The sequence below is a fragment of the Serinus canaria genome, chromosome 7 (genome assembly GCF_022539315.1).
Source record: "Serinus canaria isolate serCan28SL12 chromosome 7, serCan2020, whole genome shotgun sequence".
In the NCBI taxonomy this organism is placed as follows: Eukaryota; Metazoa; Chordata; class Aves; order Passeriformes; family Fringillidae; genus Serinus; species Serinus canaria.
This window is the reverse complement of record NC_066321.1, coordinates 29448541-29468564: the sequence shown is the minus strand read 5'-3', so window position 1 is coordinate 29468564 and position 20024 is coordinate 29448541. Positions and strand designations below refer to the sequence as shown.

The 20024-nt window shown below is 46.6% G+C and overlaps 1 long non-coding RNA gene across 1 annotated transcript; it reads left to right on the top strand.

The window, feature by feature from the left end:
- The first annotated feature begins 1443 nt into the window (after positions 1-1443).
- Positions 1444-2629, top strand: LOC108961748 (uncharacterized). The gene is made up of 3 exons (XR_001990106.2): positions 1444-1675; positions 1927-1959; positions 2183-2629. It is a non-coding gene; the product is annotated as an uncharacterized LOC108961748 (long non-coding RNA).
- Positions 2630-20024: the final 17395 nt, after the last annotated feature.

The following is a 20024-nucleotide window of genomic DNA, read 5'->3' as shown; positions in this document are numbered from 1 at the left end:
AAAACCCTGGGAGATCCAGACCTCATGCTCGCCTTTCCTGTAGCATCTGCAGCATCAGGGGACACACTCGTAACTTCGTGCACCAAAGAGATTTGTGCTACAGCTCCCTTTCTCAGCCTGTGCTGCACAGCAAGCAGGCCAGTGATCAACCTGCTCTTCCCTTGGGACTTCATCTCCCTGAAGTCAGGGAGAGTCTCTGCATTGCCATCACCTTCACAGACTTTGGAGCAGGCACTGAAGCTTGTCCTCAGCCAGCTGAACCCTATTCAAGTTCTGAAGCATAATATTTCATGTAGGTTTCTTGTTTCCTGAGGCTGTGGACAGTCTTACATGAAAGAAAGAGCTCAGGGACTTGAGGCTGAGCCTGCTCCCTGAAGAGTGTGGAGGCTCAGAGCAGAGCAGGGCTGCAGGAATGGCAGTGCTGGCTGCAGACATTCCTGCCTGCCCCTCAGCCTGTGCTGGAGCCCTGTGGGGAGCTGGCAAATAAGATCCTGTGAAGCTAAGTGCCTTGGCAGCAGTAGTAGGAGCTGATCATCACTGTGTCCTCAGGTGTCAGTCCCCAGAACAGGAGTGGGAGAGGGGATGATGCTGTTGGGCTGCAGTGGGCACAATGCAGAAGGCACAGTGAGGGTGTGCAAGTGGTGCTCTGCTGCAGCCCCACAGCTGCCCCTGTCCTCCCCTGAAATGTATTCGGGTATATTTCAGTTCCAGGTGAGCATTCCCTCCTCTCCCTGCTAGGGAATTGGTGTTAGCCTTTTACCTGTGCCTGAATTGGCTTTTAATTCGTGTCTTGCAGGAGAGAAAAGAGGATGATGATGGCAGCACTGGCTGCTGCTGTTTTTGTACAATTATTTTTAAGGCAATAATCATTTTATACAGTGCTAAATCCAGCCAACGAATGTTAAAAGGAAGACAGTATTTAATGCAAAAGCACAACCTCTGCAGAAAAGGGAGTAGGTTTAGCTTAGCTGTCAGAAATTATTCCCTGTGAAGGTGCTGAGGCTCTGGCACAGGTTGGCCAGAGAAGATGTGGATGCCCCATCCCTGGAAGTGTTCAAGGCCAGGTTGGATGGGGCTTGGATCAGCCTGGTCTAGTGGAAGGTGTCCTGCCCATAACAGGGAGGTGGGAACTAGGTGATGTTTAAGGCCTTTCAACCCAAGCCATGCTATGGTTCTATCAAAACAAAGGGAGTGCAATGCAAAAGATAGACAAGGGTTGTTCTAGATCAGCTTCTTTCTGCTCTGGTCCTAGTGTCAGCCAGCATGAACAGGCTGTTCCCTGGCAATAGCCATGTGAAGTCCAACTGATTGAGGATGATTTGAGCATGCAGTGTGAATGATTTCACCTCTTTGGAGAGGCAGTGTGAAATGGAAGCTGAGGAGTGCGTGGCTCTCACAAACGCAGCATTGCTCTCAGCATGCGCGTTGGTGGTTTGGGTGCTAATTAGTCTTCCACCTAGGCAAAGAAAAGGAGATGATTGTTCTGGGTGGCCTTTAAAAGGAATGGCAGGACTGTTAGGAAGTTAATAGTCATCTCTAAGTCACGTCTGATTCAGCTTTGCTGTCACTTGGAAGGAATGCTAGAGAAGAGCATTTCCTCTCTGAGGAAAGCTTGAAAGTTTGAGAGAGCCACTTAGAGAGTCTGAAGCATGGAGCACTCTCCAATGAGGACAGGGTAAGAGAGCTGGGATTGTTCAGCATGGAAAAGAGAATACTCAGGGAAGACCTTGTTGCAGCCTTCCAGTATGTAAAAGGAGCCTGTAAGAAGAGTGAGAACAGAAATTTTAGCAGGGCCTGTTGTGACAAGATAAGGTGTTATGGCTCTAAACTAAAAGAGGGCAGATTGAATCCCCCCACCCCAAAATCTTGCCCTAGGTTTTGATGGCAGTGAGATCTTTTCCATCTGCACCTTTTGCTTTTTTTCAGGTTGCTTTGGTGCCTGCTCCCTTTGTCAGACAGGTAAAGACATGCTCAGTGTGTTTACCCCTAGCTTAATACTTTCTTTGCAGCTGTCTGGGGAGCATATTTACCTCTGGTGGGTGGACTTGGTGTATTTACATCAGTGGTACAGCTGTTCTGGAAATGGATATGGTATTTGCTGTTGGATGTAAAATACAAGAGCTACTGACCAGATTCTACCTTTCTGTGCTTTACAGTTGCTGTAATATTTATGTTACTTCAGGTACATTTGAAAGCATAGTATTCTGGCACAGTTCACATTGCAAGATTAATCCATCACTGGAAAACTCCAGCACGCACTGCAGTCTGTGAGAACCTTTGTGTGGATCTGCTTTGGCTCCCTGGCTCTGCATGGAACCGATTCCTGATATGCAAAAGTCCCTTCTCTGCAGCCCCAGGCTGCCAGGAGAGGGCAGGCAGCTGCCAGCAGCCCGCTGGAGGATGAGAAACTCTTCACAGTGAACTAAGAAACCCACCGATAAAAGCAGATAAAATCAGAAAAGCAGAACATCAAGTGACACTGCAGCACGTCTAACACCTGTTCATTGAAATTACAGAAGCAGAAAAGTAATAGAAATTTGCTGCATTTCCAGGTGTGGACATGAACTAACAATCAATTACCCAAATACCTGCCATGCTTGAGGATTTTTTTAAAAAAATGAATCCAGCATCACAGTCTCAGCCTCTCTTTAATTGTTTCTAAGTAATATTTCTTTTCTGGCTCCTGGAGATGACCTACGGGCTCTAGTGTGTACAGGCATCCAAAGACTGATGAGGATAATCAAGTGTAGAATGTTTTTTTTTCCCTGACTTCTCAGATGAACACAGGCAGGTGAGCTGGTACTTCTTGCAGGTGGCTGAGCAGACTGGGGGATGGGTTCTGCAGCCCTGGTATTGCTCCCTACAATCAGTCATGTTTCCCTTGCCCAGGTGCAGCCTGCCAGGAAGTCTGCTGCAGCGGAGGTTTGGAAAAGAGCCAGGGAGTCCTCCCTGTCCCTCCTTGAGTGAGTGAAGGCTGTGGGGAGCAGTAGGCTCAGTCAGCCCAGTATGAGTTTTAAGGTATTTTCCAGATTTTCTGCATTCAGACTTGAGGCATATTCTTATCAGGCTGGTTTTTAACCTGCCTGAAGATGCTCTCAAAGTCTCAGATGAGCAGATTGGGAATGCTGAGCCCCCAAAGCCAGCCCAGAGGTGCTGCAGGTCCCTTTGCTGTGGCTCTGCAGTGAGCCTCGGTGGCTGTCTGCCTGCCCCTGAACGTCTGTGCTAGCAGGGATCTGCTGATTGCAGCCTGACATTTATATTCAGGGGAAGACAGCTTTTGTCAAAACCTATCAGTGAATCTCTTTCTGAGGAACTAATACAGCAAATCCTACAAACCCTGTGTTTTCTGCTATTTCTGACATTCTGTAGTTCAGTGGCTTATAATTACAGACAGGATGCTGCTACAGGGTCCTCTGCTTCACAGAGGGTGGCTGCTAATAGGGCTTCAGTGCTTCCCCTTGCATGCCTGGCTATTCACTTAGAAATAAAGCTACACCTTACATTAGGATAAGCTTGGTTAAAAAGGTAGACAACCCCCCCCCCCACTTGTAGGTGCACACAGTTTGTGGTGGTTGGGAGTGGGGCTGTGGCCCAGCCCCATCCCCAGTGGGCACAGCTGTGAGCAGCACTGACAGCAATGAGCCATGGAGTGCCCACAGGCACTGAGCAACCACCACAGGGAACAGAGGGCACACAGGTGCCATGCATCAACAGGAGGGGATAAAAGGTTGAGCTAAAGAACAAGCAGGGCAGATGCTAAAAGCCTTCTGAAGTTGTGTGTGTTTATTGTGACCATCTCAGCTGTGACATGTGCTGTGGCTCATGGTGGCCCTGATGTGATTTGGGATTGGGCTGTAGGGTGAGGTACAGCTGGAGACAGAGCCCAGCATAGCATTGAGAGCTGCAGGAGAAGCTGCCTGGTCCAGACCAGAATGATTTTGACACTTGGTGTACAGGTGAGCTGCTGGGGACATAATGGTAAATAAGTTATTAAGTGAAGAAGAGAGTGTATTTGTCCACATGAAAAGCTTTGTTAAAGAGAGGAGCATTAAGGCTACTGACTACACCCTTCGTAGTGTTTTACTATGGACAAAGTTGTAAGATTTTAAGACTGATGCTTTTAGTGCTTGGAAAGAAGTTAGGAAAGACTATGGGAAGTGGAAGAAGAATCAGAATAAGAAATTGAAATTAATAGGGAGCTGAGGTGGGCAGACACATGCAGCCTTCTGAATTGACGTGGTGTTACTCTGTATGGGTGGATGCTTGAAGCCTTCTGGTGTGGTGTCGGAGCTCAGGACATCCCTCTGGGAGTCCAGAGTTGCTGGGACCCCTGCCAGGGGGCTCAGAGACCCTGGCACACAGCCCAGAACAGCTGTGGGTTCCAATACGACCCGTGGAGCAAACTGCCAGCTTTGTATGAAGACTTAAAAGCCACAGCAGTTTAAATAGTGTAATAATAAAGTTATCACAGGGTGTAAATGTAGGTTTTAGGATTTTTAGTATAGGGGTTTTGGGGACAAGATGGAGGGATTTGGGCGTGTCCAGCCTTTCTTCTTCTTCTCTACCTCCATCTTCACTGGTGATGTTGGCACTTTTAGATTGGTTTAGAGTAGAAGCTCACTGTCTAACATAGGTGATAGGTATTGGAAAGTAATTGTAACCATGTTATATGTAGTTTTTAGTATAAAGAGATAACACTGCCCTGGGGGCAGGCAGAGTGCCTGGAACTGTCCTGCTGGACGGACCTCGGCAGGGCAGGGGAAAACTTTTAATAGATAAGATACAATAAACAATTCTGAGACTGAAAACTGAAGAATTTGACTCATCCTTTGAATGTGCAGGCAGAAACAGAGACTTTTAACACATCTCAGGGTCACAAAACCCAGTGACCATCAGACAGTGTAGTGTTACTCTGTTTGGGCTGAAGCTTTCTGAAACTGTGTGGTACTCTGTGTATGGTGGCCATCTCGACTGTGCCATTTGCTGTGACACCCACCTACTGCAAGGCAATGACAGTCCCCTGGGTGACTCATGTCTTGCTGTGTCTGTGGTCGGGATGAGAGCCCGAGCTTCCAGTGACCTCATTTGGTCCTTCACAACCGAGCTTTGTGTGCTCTGCTGCAGCCTGTGGTGAACTTGCTGTGTGATGAAAGAGTGCATTGCGCCAGTCTGCTGCCTCAGAACTGGTGTCACATCGTGGTGTGCAGGTGGCACAGCACAGCAAGCTCCCCTGGATCTGCCTGCCAAAGATAACGTGGAAGAAGTGCTGAAGGCAGACACATCACAGGAGGTTGGGCTCCTTGCTCTTACATCTCCCTTCTTGTGGGAATTCGTAGACCTGAAAGCAGAGGGTGCAGTCTGCCACGAGCTGGGAAGGACAGCAGATTGGCTATTGGCCACAGGGCACGGAAAGGGCTTTGAGAGGTCCCAGGGCTGAGGGTTGTGCTGAGCCGTTCCACTGCCCTACAGGTGGGCACAGCAAGCCCAAACCCAAATGAATCAGCAAATACCCTGCTAATGAACACAGGGCAGAAGAAATTAGATGGGGTTTAGGATGCAGCAAGCCATCTCAGGATGTACCATTGGCAGTGGGATTTTAGGAGCAGCACTGGAAACAGAGGATCTAGCAGAGTGAGTGAGCAGGAGTGTAGTGCAAATCAATAATAAAAAACAATAATACTAAGACATGGTTTCAGTGCTTTGTGATATAAAAAAATAATTATCTTACTGCACAAACAAATGGAAGATCACGGATGATTAAAATTATAATTAAAGCAAGAGAATGACACTGGCTGCACAGACATCTCTGCAGACTATTTGAACAGTGTGTTAAACAAAGTCAATCATTTCTTCATCATAATGGTATTTACAGTAACCCAATGGGAATGCAAGGCATTTCACTGCAGGCAGCCTGGTGTTTAAAAATAAACTTACAGCATTGATATCCAGAAAGAATAGGTATGGTCTGTGCTGAAAAAATGGTTAGTGCTACAGTTCAGTTTTCAGATGCCAGGCTTTAGCATAAAAAGCAGCAGCAAAGGAAATTAAAATGAGGGAGAACGTTGAACAAGGGCTTTAAAAAGAGGATTTGCTATAGAGAGTTTAGAGCAGGATGATTTTGATTATATTACTGTACTAGATAAAATGAAGCTGGGGGGATTCATAATTATTAGCATCTCTAATCCACAAAAAAGAATTTAAAGATAAGATGATAGAATATTATTAGCAACTTCAGGCAAAGCTTTTCTATTTGTGGTCATTATTAATTGCCTTCTCTGGATATAATTAAAAAAAATCCAACAAGACATAGTTCAGGATGGTTTTTTTTGTTTTTTTTTTTGAAGAAGGCTTCAAAATTTGTCTGCAAATGTGTTAGCAGCCCTGGAAAACTTTAACAGATACTAGAAATGCTATCATGTGCCATGCCATGCACTGTGACACTGTGAGGAGATAATCAGACGCTCCATGTCCCTTCTCTCTTTGCAGATAAATCGGAGACAGTGGAAGACTCAGAAACGTAAAAGGGTTAAACCAATCAAAGGAATGCTTAGGATTAATTTGTGCAAATCCTTGCCAATAAATTCTACTTTATGTAAGAGGTTGGTATGGTGCAGGAGAGATCATAAAGTGAAGTTCTTAGTCATTGCCCTTGAGTTGTACCAGCCCCATGTGTGTCTGCCTCTAATACATTTAAGAATTGCCTTTTCTGTTTGGTATTTTTCTGGAAGAACCTGTTCCTTTTCTGTTTTGCTTTTTGCTACTCCTTACTTACACTCGAGTTGTTAGCCTGCTCTGTGATGTGAGATCCCATACTCCAGTTACCTGGCTGATAAAACAAACACCATCCAGCAGATTAAATTTGTCCATCTTTTCATCTGCTCTTCATTCGCAGGTACAGATCGAACTGATAGTGGGGCTGAGCTAGCAAAGCTTCATTGTTTGTCTGGAAAAACCTTGTCTCTGCTGCCCCAGTCTGCTTGGGGCTCTGTGAGAACTGAAGGGCAGAGGTCTGGAATCAGGAGCACCTTCTGCCTTGCATGCCAAAGTTATCAGAAGAATACTGAGCAAGAACAAGACAAGGACAAGGGAACTTCAGGAGGTTCCTCACTGCCTATAAATGTTTTGCTTGTGTCTTCAGAAGGCAGGCCTTCCTTGGGGAAAAGGAAAAACTCATCATAGTGTTGGAACTAAGGACATCCCTCTGGGTGTCCAGAGTTGCCAGGACCCCTGCCAGGGGGCTCAGAGACCCTGGCACACAGCCCAGAACACCTGTGGGTTCCATTATGACCCGTGGAGCAAATTGCCACTTTTACATGAACACCTAAAGGCCACAGCAGTTTAAATAGTGTCATAATAAAGTTATCACAGGGTGCAAATGTAGGTTTTAGGATTTTTAGTATAGGGGTTTTGGGGACAAGATGGAGGGATTTGGGCGTGTCCAGCCTTTCTTCTTCTTCTCTACCTCCATCTTCACTGGTGATGTTGGCACATTTAGACTGGTTTAGAGTAGAGGCTCACTGTCTAACATAGGTGATAGGTATTGGAAAGTAATTGTAACCATGTTATATGTAGTTTGTAGTATAAAGAGATAACACTGCCCTGGGGGCAGGCAGAGTGCCTGGAACTGTCCTGCTGAGTGGAACTCAGCTGGCTAGGGAGAAAGAATTTTATAGATAAGACACAAAAAACAACCTTGAGACCGAAAAACTGAAGAGCTTCGACTGATCCTTTGAACACGCGGGCTGAAACAGAGACTTTTAACAAAAGTCAGGGTTGCAAACCCTGCCCCAACACACAGAATCCAGCTGGTTTGGGTACCCTTGAAATCTTTTGCTTGGAGTTTTATAAGGGCTAAAGTGATGGAATGTAAAAAGTAGGAATGATGGTGTACACAGAAGGTGGGGAAGACAGCATAAACGTGCTGTTTGGAGAGTGTTGCTCTCTGTAGAATAGCAGTGAAAGGAATTATAGGCAGGAGGAATCTTCAATTAAGATAGTATAAGGAAGCAAATATTTGAGGAACCAGTAAATCAACTAGATAAGGGTAGAATAAATGTAATTCAAAGACCAATTTCTTGTAGGATGTTGCAAACATCAGAGCACAGCACTGCATTTGATGATGGACTGTACAGCACAAAGTTGGAGAAGAGGCTGTAGCTCTCTCTAAAGCTCACTGAAAGATAAATAAATCACAAAGGTTATTGTATCATACTGTCAGTGAGGTTTTTAATAAGTAGGTACAATTATTTTAGGCATGAAGAAAATATAAGAACTATCTGCCCCCAAGGGCTGTTATTCTCACAACAAATGTGCTGGCAGAGAAAGTCAAGGAAAGGCATAAATATAATAGGATGGGAAACTATGTGCTGGGGAAAAGGGGACTCTGATCCTGCTAGATGTGCCCAGCACTAAGAAGCACATCCCTGTGGAAGACTTTCACAGAGGGGGTGAGGGGGAGATCCCCAGGTTTTACATATGGCAATGAAAATGTGATACAAGGCATAAAACCAGGCATCAATAAATTAATAAAAATTTCAGACTTGGCAGTAGAAATATCCTTGGGATGATCTCTGCAGTTGATAAGCACTGGGAGGGGAAGTGTGAGTCCCATTTGCATAGTAAGGGCCAGTTTAGAAAGCCTTTGCTCTTACTGGTGAGCATTTAATTCTCATCTGGGGTGAATAAATTCTCCAAAAACTCATTTTCAGGCCAAGTCTGATGATCAAAATGATTTTTTCTCACGTAATGATTCCCCAAATAAGGACTGGAGGATTAGGACCATTAGAGACTATCCCTGCCAGTACTTTGAGCACCAGCAGAGGGCTCATAGGTTACCAAAGGAAGAATAACATTTATTTCTCTGTTACAGAAAGCAAATGTAAAGCAATGGAGCAATGCTTGAAGCAAATAAGGATAAATGTGTCAGATCAAGCTCTCACACTTAGTTCAAGGGGTAGGGCTAAGTGGGAGGGTTAGTTACACGTGCAGGTTGAGCTCTAAAGCAGTCCCAGTGACTGAGGAGCATGTCACCTACATTCAGTCTAATGTACACTGCAAGGTCAGTCCATGGGTCTGACCTGCAGGGTGCACAGCAGGTCCCAGCCTCACACCAAGCTTGTTCCCCACCTGCCAAGGAGAACCCTTAATGCTCTTGGTTATTTGTCCTGGTTCTCTGTCCTGTACCTATTTCACTTGGGTTTTAATTTGCCATTTTTAAAACCTGGAGGTTTAAAATCTGGAGGGAGCAAATTTGTGGGGGCATTTTTTAAAAATATTTTTTGCCCCCAAAGCTCTTGTGAGAGCAGTGCTCTGTACTGAGGATGCCAGTAGTGCCCACACAAGAAGCAAACTTTGCTGCTACTGTCTGGTCCAGGCTAGTCTGCAGAGCCTGGCAGCAGCAGGCTTCCAAACCTGTGAGCTGAGCATTCTTACAGTTTGAGAGAAAAAACCTCCCCTGTCTCCCTTTGAAAAGAAACCCACCGTGGTTACTGCAGTATCCGTGATCTCAACTGCCAGCAGGCACAGGCTGCTGGACACTCCTGCTGCACTGGGCAAGGGTTGCACGTGCATGACTCCAGCAAACAGGGCTTGGACAACGTTCTCTAAGTCATTCAGGCTACACTTCTGCCCCAGGGCAGGACTGGCTTGCCTTCACCAGGCAGGTTCTTGTCTAACTCTGTGTTTTAAATCTCCAGTGATGAGGAAAGGAGCGTTTTTCCTTGTCACAGCTGTTACCTGTTTCATAGCCTGCAGGGTGAAAAGGATGGCATTTCCATACAGTTTTTCTATTCACTGGTGTCATTGTAGTTCTTGTCTCTGGTTGGTTGATAGATTGAACTAATGACCAGCCATTTGTGCAGTGATCTTTTTTGCCTCCCTTATAATGTTCTGGGAGTTGGAATGTGATCTGGGAAGAGCAGAGCTGGGCTGAAAGTCCTGTGAGAGAGCACGTGGGCAGACTCAGAATCAGCCTTTTCCTCTCTCTTCTATTGCACTGTGTTCCTGGTTTATAGAATTGACTTTCTCCCAAGCCTGTAGGTACTATCAAATTGCTCTTCTTTCTGACTCAGTTCCTTCTTTTTGGATTTTAAATATGCTGTTACCAGTAAATAGTAAATCTATGAAAACACTGGGTTGTGAGAACTTCGAGGTCTTGAGGAAGAAGGAAATGGCCATGTAAGTACTTGCTGGCCAGAAGGTGTAACCTGTTTGTCAGATGAAACAAGTCAGAGGCCATAATGTCTGAAGGAGAAAAGTAGATGCTTGTTTTAATGGAGTTGATACTGGCAGCATGAGCAGCAGAAACATTATTTCAGTGTCCCGTGGGAAGTTTTTTACTGTTTTATTTATCAGTTTGAGCTTCTGTGTCCTCCTTTCACACCCCCTCTGGACAGTGCCTCAGTCCATTGCTCCAAGGAGGCTGGATGCAGATGCCACCCTGTCTCATCCTGCAGCAGTACAGAGGCAAGGAGATTATTTAGCAGCCTCACAGTACATTTCTGTCTCATACTTTGCTCCTTTCAGGTGGTTACAAATGGTTTTACAGACTTTAAACTTGTAATGTATTAATAAAAAGTATAAAGAGTTTACTTTTAAATTTCTTTAGCTCCTAAAGTGTTTTGGTTTTACTGGTTTCCAGTCAAAATTTTCCCAGGTAAGCTCTGTGTTTATTTTGCCTGGGCTCTGCTTTCATTTTGTGAAGCACAGCTTTAGAATCTAAAGTGAGCTTTGCCACTTGGTCATAAGGCTTGACTCTCCCCTGCCTCCTCTTCCTCTGCTCTAGGTTCTGGATAGAAGTGAGATCAGCTTCAAGGCTTGGTACAACTTCTTGTGTAGCTTCCATGCTGAGTTTAAGATCTTTAATGGTTGCATGGGTTCCATTAACAGCCCTCATGCCCAGAAACACTGCTTCTTCTCCCACCCTGCCTATTTCTCAAGTCCTTACCGAAATTTTGTGTCAGAAGCTAAGGTAATTCCTTCTTGGAGGCATGGAATTTAATGAGGGTAACTGGGTTTCCTCATGGACCCACTTCCATCAGCCAAACCTGAAGCAGGAGGGAGGACCCAAGTCAGGCCCCACAGTCCAAAACCAGCAGCCTGGCCAAGGAAATCCAGAACCACTAAAGACTTTGAATCCAGAGCCCTTCAGCCTCTCATGGAGCCACTGCTCCCACAGCCAACCCAGCAGGGTAGCCCTGTTGTGCCTCTGCCCAGCTGGGAAGGAAGGTAGCCAGGGAAACAGAAGCCTTGGCCAGCTGCAGCCTCTGCTCATGCTGTGTGGGCCCTTTGCAAGGAGAGATCCCACCTGTGGCTCTGACAACCTGTGGCCTTGCTTGCTTGGCCGCTTGTCAAGATTGCCAAGCTTAATTTAATTTTCAACTGGTCACGATTTGGCTGATTTGATCAGTACAATTCTCCAGAGACAAAAAAGAAAAAACCATTATTCCCACTTCCTGCTCTATTTGACTTTGATAAAACAACAGATCAGTTATCATGGAGGTAAAGGCATCAGCTGAGCACAGTTTTCAGCTGGAGCATTGTGTATTAGATGATAACGGGGCTGTGTGAGCACAAACACCTTTTTGTTAAAGGTGCCTCCCACTTAATGAAGTGTTAGATGAAAACGAAATTGTCCCCAGGTAGTTTTAGTCTGGAGTACTTGGGTAACACACGGAGCAACAGCTTATTAAAATGGAAGAAGCAAACAAAAATAACAATGATGAAAGGGATCCCTGATTCAAAATGATATTGTGTGTCTCAGAGCATTGACATTTGTGTCAATATCGTATTAGCAGTAATCAAATTTCTCATTGTCTGCTGCAATGTAACCAACTCCTGAGTGCAAAAGTCCATTAATCATGGAGGTGTGCTCTCTGTGCCTGTGTTGGTAGGAAGATAAATTAGGTGGCACTTTGCAGATCTGCTGAGAGAGAGGACATGCATTGAGTATAGATGGAGTAGGATAAGCAAAACCTACTCCTAGATCTTTTTCCTTGACATTTTCCCTGTGCCAAGCCAAATAATGGTTCAGATTGTACTTTTACTAACTATTCTGCATACTTCTGTATCACAGTTTTCATTTCAGACCAAATGAAAGTGCATTTCTGTGCTTGTGGCAAGAGGTTGTGGGGGGTGAGTTTCTGTGACTGCAGACTGTACAGGCATTTTCACCCTCTTAAAATGGGAGTAACTACATTTCATAGTTACCTTGGTCCTGACAGAAACTGCAGTGCTTTCAGCAGGCTCTGGAGACCCAAGTCTGCCACAGACCTCCTGTATTGATGTTGGCAGATCATTTTGCTCTACCTTGTTTCCCCCACTCTTACTGCAGGCAACAGCACCCCTGCATCCAGAAGGCACAGCTTTCATAACACCTAGTTACTGTTATGAGATAGATCCAAAGAAAGAACTTGTGGGTGTGTTTTCTTCATTCCTGAAACTGTGTGAGGATGGGCTGCACAAGGCAGATGCCAGATGGATGGATGGGGGGATCTTAGATGTGGGAACTCAGCACATCACTCCTGATGTCCAGAGCTACCGAGAGAACCCTTGGGGGTCTCGGGGGTCTTGGAATGTTGCCAAAAGCATTTGGTGGCTTGATTTTGATCCATCTAGGGATGTACCACTGATGTATGAGGAGATGGAACCTGTGGGAATTACCCGGGTGTGAATGGTGAAGGGAAAAACATAGTTATAGGGTAAATTACAGATTTTGGGGTGTTGTACAGGGGGGTTATGGAGGCAAGATGGAGGAAACAAGGCAGGTCACAAGACTCTTCCTCCTTCTTCTTGTCATCCATCTTCTGCTGTGGTGTTGGCACTTGGGGATTGGTCTGGGGTGAGAGTGTATCCGGTGACAGGGTGATAGGTATTGGGAATAAAAAGTAAATACGACATACGTAGTTTTTGATATAAAAGATGTGCCCACCTTGGGGGAAGGTCAGAGTGCCTTTGGCTGCCGTGCTGGTCAGATCCCAGTCGGGCAGAGAAGGGACTTTATAGATAAGATATAATAAACAATTCTGAAGACCGAAAAATCCTGGAGTCCAGACCCATCTTTTGAGACACAGCCTGCCAGAACCATCCTAAGCGTGTGTGGGGACAGAGACAAACAGCCGAACTCCACACTTAGAGGCTCTGCATCCTGTCCCATCCTCGTCATGGCTCTGTGAACAGCCCTTGCTGTGTGTGAGAGGAGCCCTGTTACACCTCTCTCTGGCTGGGAAGGACACTCCTCTTCCCAGAGGAATGGGTGGCCAGGGAAACACGAGCCTTGGTGCATGCTGTGGCAGGCCCTTTGCAAAGGAAAGGTCCCACCTGCAGCTCAGGTGTGCAGTCAGCTCAGACCTGCAATTTCTGCAGCCAGGATTACACGCATGGGGAACTTGACACCACGGATCTTTCCCCCCATTAATTCCCCTGTCATCCTCCAGAGCATGCTCTCATCCCAATGCCTTGCTTCCACACAGTTTGCCCCTGCTGTTATGTGGGCTGTCTGCAGGGGCTGCATGTTTGAGGAGGTGATTTCAGGTGTTAAATGGGTGGGAGTTACCTGAGGGATCGGTCCCACCTCATAGTGGCGGGACCCTCTGCATCTCCAGTTGAAAAGTGGTGACAGTATTCCTGACTTTCCAACATGGAGCTCTTGGTAACAGCAATGCCAAGTGTTGCTGCAGTGCACAGAGTGCTGGGGCTCTGCAGTTTAGAAATCTTTGGTTGTCCATAGCAACCTGCAGGCCCTGAAATATCAGCTTGCACATACGTGGGGGTTTGAAACGCCGCTGGAGGCTCCTAGGAAAAGGCTCTTAGCTCTGCTCCTGCGTGGACCTTTTCCCCATTGCCCCTCCCCATCCCACACAGGATGGGGCTCCTGCCAGCACAGCAGTTTTTAGCAGGCTGCAGGTCCTCCCTAGGAGCGTTGTGCATGGCCAGAGAGAAAGCAGGACCGAGGCAATGTGTGCAGGACAGTCCTCCCCAGAGGCAGCCCCCATCCAGCACAGACACCAGGGCTCTGATGTTCCCCACTGCACACAAGACCAGAGTTCACTGGTAACTGATGCATTGTAAAAGGCAGACTTGCTTGTAGTTGAAATTAGGAAAGAAGCAAGGAAAGAGATCAGAGCCACTGTATCTCACACTCCCAGGCCCTGTGTCCCAGCTAACAAGCAGGAGGCAGGACAGCATCCCAAACTGTAGCCAAGTGTTCCCCCCTGCTGCAAATGTCTCAGATTAGCATCCTGGGTCACCCTGGATGTCGGTGACCAAGGAGCCTTGTGTCAGCCAGCCAGTGCATGCTGTATTCAGATGCAGGGTGCTGTGACAGCCCTGAAAGGGTCACTGCCACCTGTACTTTGTCACTGCCTCACTCCTTAATACTCCCCTTGGTGGGGAGCCAGAGCCCGGACCAACTGCTCAGCTTCAGTGAGCCACTTTTGCAATATTACAGTATGAAGATATTTTGAGCAGCTTCTGTGCTTTTGGCAGCCCCCAGTCCTTACTGTAATTAGGCCTGGGTGTCCTCCAAAACAACAAAAACTTTAAAAGCCCCAAGCACAACCCTGGGTGAACACAGGTGGGGCTGTGATCTCCAGGAAACGCCATCCTGGGAGGCTTTCAGCTCCACTGGCCAGTTTACATAATCAAGACCTGACATAGCAAAAGAGAGACTTACAGTCTGATGGCTTCAATCTTTTAATCCCTATTTCTACCAGTAATCCTTTCTCTGCCAGGAAGAGAAGTCCCCTACTTGTCCAAGTAGTTCTCTTGGCCTCAGCAGAGTGTCTTTGGCCTGCCTGTACTTAATGTAAACTAAGATTACTTTTGGCATCTGTGGAATCCCAAAAAACTAAACCAGCAGAGTACAGCTGAGGGTAACAGGCTTTACAGGCACAGGAGGTCACACTGGAGTTTACATTTGCTGCTGGCAATTCCAAGGATTTGCTACAACAGCCACAGCAGATGAATCTCCTTTCTAACTGCAGAATAAACACTGCGTGTGGGGTAAATATTAAAGGAATTAAAGGGAAAGGGAAGGGAAAGGGAAGGGAAAGGGAAGGGAAAGGGAAAGGGAAGGGAAGGGAAGGGAAGGGAAGGGAAGGGAAGGGAAGGGAAGGGAAGGGAAGGTAAGGAGGGAAGGGAAGGGAAGGGAAGGGAATGGCAGGGAAGGGAAGGGCCTGGCAAGGGCAGGGAAGGGAACGGGACGGGAAGGGACGGGCAGTGACGGTGCCAGGTACGGGACGGGCAGGACCGGAACGGCCAGGCACGGCCAATGTAAGTGCAAGGAACGGAACCGGCCTGCCGTCACAGGCACAGGACAAGCGTCACTGAAAGGACAGGCAAGGAAAGGAACGGACCAGTGAACGGAAAGGACAGGAAAGGAAGGAAAGGAAAGGACAAGGCAACGGACCAGGAAAGGAACCAGTGAAAGGAAACGTTGCAAGGAAAGGAAAGGAGTCCTTTGTCAAACATAAAGCATGTCTGTTTACCTCTAGCAGACACTGCTTATTGGAATGTTTTGCAAGTCAAGAGATAAAGCCCTAAATGGGGACAGCCAATGCACAAAGATGAGTGCTCTTCCAGCTTTTCAAGTTTTGGGTAATTGTGGCCATGGCTAATTTTCATGCCATGATGGCTTAACAGTTATGTGCCTGTGACTGTGCAGCCCAACTCCCATGGGAAATGCTTCTTGGAGCCTAATAAGCACTGAGGTGCACATCCTGCGTGCTGCCATGGCAACAGCAGGATGCAGGAGAGCTGGGAGGGCTGGCTGCCAGGAGCTGCTGCACTTTGGCAAGAGAACTGCCCTTTGGATGTCCAAATCAGTTTAATTACCAGCTATGGAAACTACCTGGTGTCTAGTGACTGATTCCTCAAACAAGTGATACCCCGTGAGCAGAATGAACCCTTTGGTTGCTGGGCCAGCAGTGCAGTGGGGGTCAGTCCTGGGGACACTGCCATGCAGTGCACAGGCTGGCAGCGTTTGTGCAAAACTGCCAGGGCTGCTAAGGAAGCCCAGGAAAGCTCCACGGATGGTTTTCTGGCATTCAATGTCAGATTGTGTTAGGGGCTTTTGTTTTTACCTTGCTTTCCTGGTCACTGCTGGTGCCTGTCCCTTTTGCTGCTGACAGGGCATGTGCAGGGCAGCCTTCACTCCCTGCTGACCTCCTCTGGACAGGGCTGAGTGGGCTTTTGGCAGGAAAGCTGGTAACAACAAATTTTGTCCCATGGAGAACTGTGGTACTTTGACACTTATTTTTCCCCCAGGTGAGGTGTTTTCCTTGCTGAAAAAGATCATGGCTCTGCAATGCTGGGGCTGTGTTTGCCAGGTCAGCCAGGAAGAGAAGTCCCCTGCCTGAGGCGTGGCAAGTGCCCATGGGAACTGGTGGCTTGGATACCCTGTGTTCTCAGTTTTCCTCTGTGGCAGAGACTTCCAGCAGGGCAGTGACTCCTGTGCTGTGTTGTAGCCAAGGAAACCACAGGAGGCCCTGTCACTGGTGAGGGAGGACAGTGGGATGGGAAATGAAATGGGGAACATGGTCCATGTAGGAGAACAGGGACATGAAATAATTTAAATGTAGCTCCTATGAAGTACTCTGCCAGCTTGGGTAGGTACCTGTTAATTCCAAGCTGAACCAAAGTCAACTGTTCTGGGGAGGTTTTTTTATTCCATTTGACAAACTGAAGGAATGTGATTAAATTACCATGGACCTGAAACAGCTTTCTTTTGACATATCTCTGCTCAAGCTGTGGTAAAAGTTAGTATTTCCCACTCCTGGGTCTTGACATGAAAGAAAGCAAGTGTTTTGCATCAGCCACCAGTGCTGATTGCAGTTGCAGGATTCACCCTTAGCAGTGGGTTTCCTGCTAGTGTTTTGAGTAATGTTTTGAGTGTTGCTACAGTGATGGCTGATACAAAGCCTGAGTCTTCTGATATGGCCCTTCACCTGCTCTGTGGTTTGCAGCCCAGGTACCTCAGTGCCAGATCCAGCCCATGAAATTAGAGGGTGGCTATCAAAAGGATGTTCTGAGCCCTCACAGCTCTCTGCTGAGGGCTTGGGTAACCTGGTGAGCTCTCCCAGGAAGAGCCTGCATGGTCCTAATGCCAGCATGGAGTGGCTTGTGTGACATATGCTCCACGTGAATGTCCTGCACCCTCCACAGGTGCATCACTTGGCTGAAAACAGACAACACTCATGGCTAATTATGTGTTGCTCTGCTACCTGCTAATTAAGGAGAGCTGCAAAGCTGAGATCTCTGGGGTAGTGACCACCTGACTCAGTGAGTGCAGAGGTGAAGGATTAAAAACTTGGGAGAGAAACCTGGAATGGGTAATACAGTAGTGGTCAGTTGGGTTTTTAACCTTCTTCAGGATTTACTGACGTTCCTGTTCAGAAATACAGTGACATGGGATAAAGAAATGTATGTAAAAGTCACAATTCCTAACTCAAGAGAAGCAAACACATTGCAGTAGGAAAAGCCACTTCTTATCTGGCTGGAAAAGAAACCCAGTTGTGTTGGCACAGAGGCATTTTGGAAAATCAAACAGCAGGAAGGGAAATGACGCCGTGGCTCCACAGGTGGGCAGGGAGGCAATCAGAAGGGAGGTCCCTTGCCTTGCAGGCTTCAGGGAAGGCTGAGGGGAGCTGCAGGGGTGGCTCCCACTGCTAGGAATTCAGCTGGGTTTCCTGGGGCATCCATGGCAGAGGCAGAGCTGAGAAGGTGTCTGACAGACTAAGCAAACAAACTCTGACCAGCAGTGAGATCTCAGCATTGCTCCGTGGTCCCCGTGCATTGCAGATGTACAGATGCACACCTCTGGCCATGGCTTCACCTTGGTACCTAGGCTGACAAATGCCATGGGGAGGTTTCTTCCTCTAACATATACATTGAAGAGTCTCATTATAGTTCCAATACAGGGCTCGATTTCAAAACCAGAATGGTGCCATCAAGCTTCTGAAATTAACATCTGGTTAAAGCCCGGCTTGTAGGAACTTTTTAAAACTCCTGATATAACACAAGATAAAAATGAGCCTGAATATGGAAAAGCTGTACAAAAATATTCATGATGTGTGTCACTATGTATCTTCTTTTACATGGCATATGACATGAACCAGGATATAACTTAGGGGGGTTACTGAACTGTGTTATGGAGGTGTTGATGTCTCTCAATTCTGCACCACAGCAGCTGAAGCTCTGTCGTAAAGGATGGATGACTAAATGACAAGGCACAGATGATGTGCCTCCTGTGGAAGCATCTATGGAAGATGCTAAATGGGTATGAGATACTATTCATTTTATCAGTAATGAAATATCTGCAATACAAAATAACTTTTTTGTGTGTGAAGATTTCGGTATTGTCTGGCTTGCCTGGAGAACATAATGAAACTATGGCACCGACAGATAATACAACTGCAAGCTAAATTAACTGCAGGTTTTGATCCTCTGGCTGTATAAGACATTACTTGTGTTTTCTTGTTGAGCTAAATTGCAATAATTAATTATTCTTTTGCAGAAAATATATTCTGTATTCTACTATCACTCTGCAGCAAAGACGAGACTCTTAGAAAAGCTTTAAATGTAATCTCATCAAGAAGTATTCTGGGCAGCACCAACATCTTAATAGTTAAAAACACACAAAAATAGTCCATACAAGAACCAAATCTTTAGCTCTCCTTTGTACATATCTAATAGTAACAGGAAGGGAATGGAGAGACTTGCTGCATGAAGACATTACCTTATATTTTACTATTACTAAAGCCTTTTATTGGTCAAGGAGACCCAGCAGAACAGAAACAATAATTATTTCCTGTAGTACTAGTTTCACAACAGTGGAAATGCACCCAGTTGGCAAACCCCTTTAAATGAGAGCAGTGAAGGCATCTGATGGTTTGGGATTAACCATTTCCCCAGCAGTGCCAGTGAGGAATCACACTCCTCTTTCCTACAGTGAACCTGCAGTCCTTCAGACAATGGATACAGACTGATTTGGGTGGGTAAAATCCCCTTTCAGTACCTGGTACCTGCTCCACCGGCAGTGTTTTCTTGCAGGATCTCCTGGAGACCTAAATGAGGCCTCTAAAGGTTAACTTGTGGGCAGGTGTAGGATGCCAGGAGGGAATATTCACCCAGCTGGTCTGAGGCTGATGACGTGCACAGGTAACCTGAGAGCCTGTTGCACAGCTTTTGTGCCTGGGGTTGCTGTGGGATCATACAGAGCTGGCTGGTTCTGTCCCTGCATGTGCCATGTCCACACCAGCTCTGTCCCTGTGTGTGCCATGCTCATGATGGCTCTGTCTCTGTGTGTGCCATGCCCATGTTGGCTCTGTCCTTGTGTGTGCCATGTCCATGTTGGCTCTGTCCCTGTGTGTGCAATGCCACTGTCAGCACTGTCCTGGTGTGCCATGCCCATGTTGGCTCTGTCCCTGTTGTGCCATGCCCACATCACAAGCTGTGCTGCCCCTCCTGAGCACGTGCCTTTCAGCTGTGTTTGAATTCAATGTGCAATGCCTGTTGCCCAGTAACTCACTGGCTGCATGGTCCTATTCTGTGCTGCCCTGTCTGGATAATTCAGGAATATCTGGGAACCCGTGCTCCTGAACTGTTTGTTATCAGCAAGCCCAAGAGCTGGGAAACCCTCGGAAGCTTTTACTGTACTCTGTTTATTTTTCCATTCCCTCCCACACCTCACACAACATGGGGTGACAGCACAGGATGCAGTCAAATGGTGACCTACAAACATCACTATGAGTAAGGCTTTCTAATTCCTCTTTAAAAGATCCCAAACTACAACTTGGTTTCAAACACTACCTTCCCAGGGGTGCCCATTCCAAAGGACCACTTGGAGTACCCATTTTACTTCACATTTATTCATGGCTTTCGGATGGAACAATTTCCTTTGTTAGTCCACCTGGACAGGAATGTTGTTGTTATACGTGGTCAGAAAATGGCAGTGAAAATACAAAAGCTGGGGTACAAAACCTCTTCTTGTTGCCAGCGGCACTTGAAATGTGCTACATGATCAGGTT